We start from the raw sequence: 8,861 nt of genomic DNA, 5'->3' as shown, positions 1-8,861 counted from the left end.
GTTAAATATGTATTGCGAAACTCCCGCCTATTCTCTAAAGTTGTAGAAGATTCTCGAATGTAAAAATCAACAATAATATATTTTTTGTGCCTCGCATTGGATATTTATAGATGTATGGAGATGTTCTCGAAATTTCAGTGTTACGTAACAATAGTGACGCAAACACTAGCGTTTACGTAAAAAACAAAAACAAAAAAAACAGTATCTATTGTTGTGCTATAAACTTCGAAAGCTATAACAATGATTAACGCTTATTAATCAAAAACTTCAGATATTTCACCAGGAACGTTTATAAATTTCGAACATTGCAAACCATTGGATTCACACCGGATATTAATACTTTTACGAAAACATTACCTAAACTTCATCGGAGGAAAAAGTCGGCGAAGAATACAGAGCTAGTTAACTCCCTATTAAGTGAATTATACCTACATCAACTCGTAATTAACTCGCTCATCGTGAACCTCGATAAGACATCAAGGAAGTTCCATATTAGAAAGAAGACTTTGTATTGCTTGTAAGTTTGTAAAACTTTTGTATATAAATCATTGTTTGTGGCAGCTGTTTGTAATAACTGTTATTGTAAGTTGTATTATTGTTTGTATATTAAAACATATTGTATAAAACAAAGAAAACGGTGTGTATCAATCTTGTTGGCAAATATCATAAATTAGATACATATCGGAATATATTTAACTACTAAATCTCAATTATAATTTAACTCCATTTTAGGCTATTAGAAATTGTAATACGTAACAATGTTAAAAAGAGACTCATAAATAAAACTTCGAGAAGGAAACACGAATGAAAGAAGAAATAACTTAACAATATTTTAACTAAATAAAATAAAGAAATGCAAATCATGATAATTAATATAATTAACTTATATAATATCAATCAAAATACTTAGTATACGAAATTTAACAAATATGGAACAAATCACTACTTTGTAAGTTCAACAGCTTTCTCACTATTGTCTTGGTAAAGTTCTGCAATATATGTATAATGATCTTCTAATAACAATAGTCTAACTGATTAGTCTTTAATATTAAAACACAAACTAACATGTTTACTTTAAAAAATTGCCTATATTTTGTATGCCATGTTATCAGAATTAATAGTGAAAAAAAGTGAATAAATACTTTGGTCGCACTAAATTAACACTAAATTAGAAGATACTAGTTTATGAAAAAACTTGAATATATTGAATAATCTATATGGAAAATCTACTGACGCAGTTTGATCATTACTAATAGTTATTGTAGATTTTTCCACCACTTATATGTCATTATTAGAAAAGCTATCATCAACAACTTTATCCATATGATCAGAATGCGATAATTACAGTTTTAAGTAATGTCAGTTCACATTATGGTAAGCTTTTATTATTATTCTTTCTGCCATCTGTAAGTAGTGTGGAACCACGTGCAAATCATGGCTGCACATAATTTTGTATAAATTTTGAATAGATCAGTCGAACTACAGTTTTAGGATACTGTTTAACCTAAAGAAACTGAATCAAAATGTCACGGCACTATGAAACCTAAACAACTGAAAATTGGTTTGAGGATATTGTTAACTCAGGATTCGAAAACACTGCTTGCTTGAGATTTATATGTGGACTTAACAGCGTGTCTTGGAATACAGTGTGTCATGTTCTAAGATTGTTCATTATTTTTTCCACACTACTCACTGAGACATTATTTATTTCCTAAAATCTTCCCATTCTAGAGAAATACATGTTTGTCCATCACTCATTTGATTGCCTAGATAATTCAGAATGACAAATTTGACAATAGTTGTTAGTACTATCTTATTCTGGCGAATTAAGCAGGTAAGACTATTAACTCATGCTGTGATAGCTACTTATAATATCCAACTTAAAATGTTCTTGGGTAGTTCAACAGCAATTGAATAGTTTGAAAACTAGAATTTATGTAGCTTTACGATAGAACAAGTTCATACACAAACATGTAGTTAGAGGGATAACTCTGTGTCCAAAGGATGTCATCAAATGCTGATTGGCTGTCTCATGAAGTAGGGGAAGGTGTAGAGACGATGATAACATCATACACGATTACATCATAGTTCCACGAAGTAGAATCAGAGGGCACAATGTTAGGGACATGTTGCTAGGCCACTATGACAGAAAGACTTGACGTCAGAGATAATAATGTGTCTCAATATGTAATCACTGGCTAGATTTATTGCAGTCGATATAAAACACTAATTCATTAGCTCTATATCTGAAAAGGGCACTTATTTAAATCTATAAATTATTTCATACTTACGCTTTCACTAGTTTGTCTTTATGCTATCCATATATCTTGACAAAATATTTCATTTTACACATGTTACTTTATAGTTTTAAGTTACGTGAGTTTTACAATGGTGGATGGTGTTATTATACTTCCATATATGATGAAGTTAGATTTAATTATGTTACAAGTAAAACCATTATTTTAACGACAGTCTTACTGTCTAAAGAATTTTAACAAAGCTGCTGTTTCAAGTCAACGAGACAACTATTATAACATACATATTATCCATTATTTGAATGAAGCAGTGTAAAACACACATCTTCCTGAAAAGGATGCTTATTTAACATGAAAACTTAGTGCAATCTTACTGTTTTACTAATTTGTCTTTAGCCATTAACAATTTTCTTGATAAAATACTACAATGTATTGTTTCTTATGATAATGGACAAGAAAATATACAACCCGATTTTGATTTAACATACTGATTATATTTTACTTTCTATAACATTTTACGTCTTGAGAATGACATATTTTACCATACAAGCTTACTATACATGTACAACACATGCTTTGCTATCTTTGATTTTAACATTTCGTTAATAAACTCTGTAGTAAATCACTTTGCTACATAATAATTGTGTTTAATCATTATTATAGAATAGCAACACTTATTATTTTTTCATAAATCTTTTAGGACAGGTATAACTGAACTTTCTTCACATTAGAGATGTAACTGACATCACATATTTGCTCAAAACCACAGAGTGAAGCAGGAAATACAAAACTGAATTATGTGTGTTCTTACTCCCTGATGTTGTTAACATTGAAAGCTATTGTTGTTGTTGTTTTGTTATTAAGAACAAAGCTACACAAAGAGCTATCTGTGCTATGCCAACCACTGGTATCGAAACCCGATTTCTAGCAGTATAAGTCCACAGACATACCACTGTGCCACTGGGGGCAACATTGAAAGCATACAATCACCAAATAACACTTCACCCTTATTGACTTATATCTAACAGTATGTCAACCTTCTACTAAGAATAAAGGGGCTGACAGAAATCAAAGTTCAGTTTGGTTATTAACAATGTTGATATTCAGTCTCTATTTATCCATCCATTCTATTGAAGATTAACATTTCATAAAATTGAGACTAAAGTTAAAGTACTGGTTCTTAGGAGGTCGTCACGTGGTCACTCATACAAATGGGGTTGGCACGATTCATAACTGCTGAAGTCAAGTTGACCTTGTGTTCGTCTAAACTAAATAACGCTTTTATTTCTACATACCATAAATTCTATTGTCGAAACTTTTATTTTACTTATTAGTTTTCGAAATGCATATTTGGACCTTTAATTATAAATCAAGAGATTATTTCAAAGATTTTTAGTAACATGAATTGTACAACTCTGTGTTCGTTATATAAAACTAACGTTTTATCATAGCCCAATATACTATCTTACATACTTAACAAAACATTAGGTAGCTTAAACATTATAATTTATTTTATTGGATTAACTTTCATACAGCTTATTTTCATCCCAACTCAGTATATAAAATTTTATATAGTTTATAAATGATATTTGATAAATGATAAGTTCAGTTTAATAATCCCATGTTATAATTTCCATAGACTCAAAAAAACTAATTAACGATTACGAAACAATGTTATGGTAACAACTAAAACCAGTGTTACTATATATCAGACGATTTGTCCTGAAAAGGATGCTTATTTTCATGTTGAGCTTTATAAGTTAGTTGAGTTTATAGGATATACATAAATAACAATTACTGTGGTTCAAATTTTGTAATTATCTATTCATAAAATTCCCAATATTTTTAGTACCATAGGATATTATTTTCTGGTTGTAAGTTACTACTTTCTGTTTTCGATCTAGAACTCAAACATTTACCATTTAAATATAACTTTACAATTATAACACAACCAGATCTATACACTGTCTAATTTCTTGAAGATATAATTGTTTAGACATGTAAAGAAATAACAGTATCGTCCATCATCAAACAATTTATGCTATGTTCTTTAATTTTATCTGAGGGGGAATTTCCTCTGAGAAGTTGACAGATTAATAACATTCGATATCTACAAATAACATAAACTGAAAAATGCATGAATTCTAAATACAGGATTACCAAGATTAAATTAACTATCATTCAAATCTGGCACATTACAGTTAGTGTTTAATTTCTGTATACTTTTTAACTCAGTTAGACTCTTTTACTGACTTTTGTTCATTAGTCACATGACCCCTACTTGAGAAATAATCTGTTTTCTATTGTGTAATGAAAACAAAAACTAATATGATTCATCTAATATATAATGACACAGACCACTGATTCTGGCCTTTGTACGATATAAAAGATGGAGAATGTGATATATACTCTGTTACATTACTCCATTACTAGAACAATAAGCATGAATATCTAAAACCAAAGATTATCGAGCTAGTCAATGGTCCAGAATATTAAACATGCGACTCATGTCAGGAACAAAATACATAGAATATGTTCAGTTAGGAAGAAACAAACTCTACAAAACAGAAAGTAGTAACTTACAACTAGAAAATAATATCCTATGGTACTAAAAATATTGGGAATTTTATGAATAGATAATTACAAAATCCGGTTTTCATTATCAGAGTTAAAGTAGAGTGATAATAATGGCTTATTTTGATTGTAAACATGTTGGATTTTTAAAACTTTGAAAGAAATTATGTGTATTTTCTTGTCTTTTATCATAAATAAATTTGAAAGGTACGGTAATAGAATTTCAGTAATGTTTGTCAGTTTTGTATAAACAAACATAGTACTTGTTTTTCTCAAGGAGTACTTATGTGAATAATGAACAAAGGCGTCACTTAGAAAGTCCCTTTGAACTGGATATACATGTGTATACAAATAATAGACAAACATACCTACATACATGGGTTACAGGTGTATACTTTGTGGTGAATATTTTCAAATTATGTGATCATCATTTCCGTACAAATAACTTTGGTGAGCGTCTTATATGTTTTGTTTATAGAGATTTATTTTATTTAGGCAGTCATATGATTAAACATTTAAATATTATCCCAATTACTATTTCACTAGGCCATTGGTATTATACAAATTATACATAATAATTTCAAATGAGGATTTGAACTGAATATAGTGAAGAAGCCTATCTTTCTTCTGAAGAAAACAATTTTGTTTAAATGTATGAAATTTAACGGTAATTTTTAGGGCCATCACATTGAGAGAAAGAAAAAGCTATGATTGAAAATATACTTAGAAACTGATGTTCATAAAATGTAATTTACTATAAAAGACTAAGATGTTTCATAAATAATATATTAATGTATCTTGATGTTTTGTTAACAAACGTTTCAGTATATGTTATACTTAAGAATGATATTTTACATACGTATACTAAAGTAGCAAGCATAGTAGGCTATAATTAAAAGTGTTTTTCATATAAGAAAATCATAGAACACTGATTTGTATAATTGTAAATTGAAAATATAAGTTATGTTACTGTAACAGTTTCAAAACATATGTAAGGAAATATCTGCTTTGAAATAGTTGATAAACTTGTCTTCTGAGTCTACTAACTGAAATCTTACATGTTTAGTTTTCATTGAATCATTTACTCTTTTATGTAGTGACATGTCTTTAATATGATGTCTCATGTTAATCTAACTTGTTGTCACATATTGTTACACAAATGAAAAGATAAACTCTAACTGAAATAGTGATATGAACATAAGGTACAAAATATTATAGGAAAGTTAATAATGTATTTTATTAGCTGAGATGTTTCAGCGAAAGTTTACTTGGAAACGTGAATAATCAGTTCATGGAGTCCAATTGAATAGAAAGTATATAATTATTGTATTCTAACTGAAATATCCCATCAAATATTTTGAAAACACATTTAGTGTTTTGTACCACTATGTAAAGTAAAAGAACTATGTTTACTAACTTTTAAGTTCAGTGATATACAAAAACTCTATTTAAACTATGATGAACATTAAATTTATGTAGAAAATTTAAGGTTAGGTAGAGTTTGAATCGTGTATTTTCAATACTAAGTACAATTTAAATACACAAATAGCAACAGTGTATTATAATTGTTCAAATGTTGTTTTCATAACAAATTGATCACCCTCTTCTTTTAGTAAAACCGTGAGTCAGTTAGAGTGTTCTACATTCAAAGAAAAGCAATATCTGTTTTAGCTAACACTTTAGCTGAAGTGATTTACATATAAAAGGTCAGGAAATGTAAAAATGTATGATTAAATACAGAGCTAATGAATTAGTGTTATATACTGAATGTATTAAATCTATCCATTCATTACATATTAAGAATTGTGATCCACTTTGTGGATGTCATTGTCTCTAACGTCATGTTCTCCTGCCATGGTGGCCTAGAAATGCGCCCCTAACAATGTGCCCTCTGGTTCCACCTCGTGGAACTATATATAATCGTCTCTACCCCTTTCCCACATTGTCTAAGGCAGTCAATAAGCTTGAGGCAGTATCCTTTGAAAACAGGGGTATTCCCATAACTATTCAAAGATCCAACTCGAAATAAACACATCTTAAACATCTGCTTTTCAGTGTATTTTTATAGATTATTTTACCTTTCTCAAAATACTAATAATAACTTTTTGACGTTAACGATGCATAACTGAGGAGTGTATTAGGATGATATGTTGTGAGATTTACCTTACATACTCCTGATACTGATGTTTTGTAAGAAAACATTTAATATTGATTTCTATACTCAAACTAACATTTCTTTGCACGAGATACATGAAACAGTGATGATTTGTATATCCCAACATATTTATTCAAGGTCTTTAAAACAAGCAAATAATTACATAGCTAAGAAAATACGAAGTGTAGCAGTTGGTCATTTAACATTGCCTATATTACTTATAATTTTAAGTTATTTCAATTCTGATTCATTAAACTTTTATCATAATTCTACCTATTATAAACGCATATAATATTTTAAAATCATTAGTTTCTGAACTTTGTCTTGGAAACAGAAACATATGATTAGTACATGAAAAGTAACATTAGAGTTGTGATATTTACGATAGTGCATACTTTGGGAGCTATTTGTAATATCACTTGGATGAGTTGTATATGAATGATCGCTTGCGATGTGATGATTTCTCTTAGAGAGCTACTAGTTTGCTAGTTAATTTTTTGTGTTTTAAGGTTTTTGTTATTAAATACAAAACTACTCATTTCGTTGTCTGTGCTGTGCCCATCATGATTATCAAACTCAGTTTTTAGCATTATAAGCCTTCAGGGTAATGAAGAAAACTTTATTGTAAGTTTAACTTGGTAAGTGTCTAATGCTTTGTCATCATCATTACATTGAAACTGAATTCAAAGTTACTAGTTCAAGAAAAAACATTAACTGTGTTGAACAATCTTTAGACAAAATCCATTGACTAATTATGGCAAAACTTTGTCTAAGCATGGTACATGTTTTGCTATGTTAAACTTGTAATAAAGTTTTCTTCATTAACCATTCATGCCATCTTTAAACTTTATTATCTTAAAGTGGGTTCTTCATCATCAAACATGTAAGCTATGTAACTAATTTAATTTAAGCTATCATTCCATATATTGTGGCTCATTATACTGTTGTTATAGCAATTATGTATAGCATTTCTGTGTTTCTATTAAGTATGCAATCATGATTTTGTGGTGCCTCTTACAATGTTTTCTTCGATCGTCACACACACATTTCAATCCATTTTTGTCGGATTCCAATTACACATGTTACATTTAAAAACTGACAAAGTTAACCTTTCCATAACTAGAACAGTATGCATGAATTCTTATTCGAGTGTATTCAGAATTTTTTTCAAACATTTAGCATACGTGTAGAAAGAATACGATTAGTTGATTAGTCGTAAACCTCCTTTATTTATCACCTAAAGCCAAGGTTATACACAACACATGGGGCATTTAAAATAATTTGCATTCATCCATCCAGGCTTCTTTATTGTCTTTCGTCTGATGCTTGCACTCGTCTAGTCAGGCTTCTGTATGATCTTTCTTCTGGGATTTACGCTCCTCTACCCAGGCTTCTGTATTGTCCTTTGTCAAAGGCTTACACTCGTCTAGGCAGGCTTCTTTATTGTCTTTCGTCTGGGGCTTGCACTCGTCAAGCCAGGCTTCGGTATTGTCTTTCATCTGGGGCTTGCACTCGTCTAGTCAGGCTTCTTTATTGTCTTTCATCTGGGGTTTGCACTCGTCTAGCTAGGCTTCTGTATTGTCTTTCGTCTGGGGTTTGCACTAATCTAGCGAGGCTTCTTTGTCGTCTTTTGTCTGGAGCTTGCACTCGTCTAGCTAGGCATCTGTATTGTCTTTCGTCTGGGGTTTGCACTAATCTAGCGAGGCTTCTTTGTCGTCTTTTGTCTGGGGCTTGCACTCGTCTAGCCAGGCTTCTTTATTTCTTTCATCTGGAGCTTGCACTCGTCTGGTCAGGCTTCTTTGTCGTCTTTTGTCTGGAGCTTGCACTCGTCTAGCTAGGCATCTGTATTGTCTTTCGTCTGGGGTTTGCACTAATCT

Source organism: Limulus polyphemus, unplaced genomic scaffold (genome assembly GCF_000517525.1).
Source record: "Limulus polyphemus unplaced genomic scaffold, Limulus_polyphemus-2.1.2 Scaffold387, whole genome shotgun sequence".
In the NCBI taxonomy this organism is placed as follows: domain Eukaryota; kingdom Metazoa; phylum Arthropoda; class Merostomata; order Xiphosura; family Limulidae; genus Limulus; species Limulus polyphemus.
The sequence above is the reverse complement of the archived record's forward strand: the minus strand, read 5'-3'. Positions refer to the sequence as shown.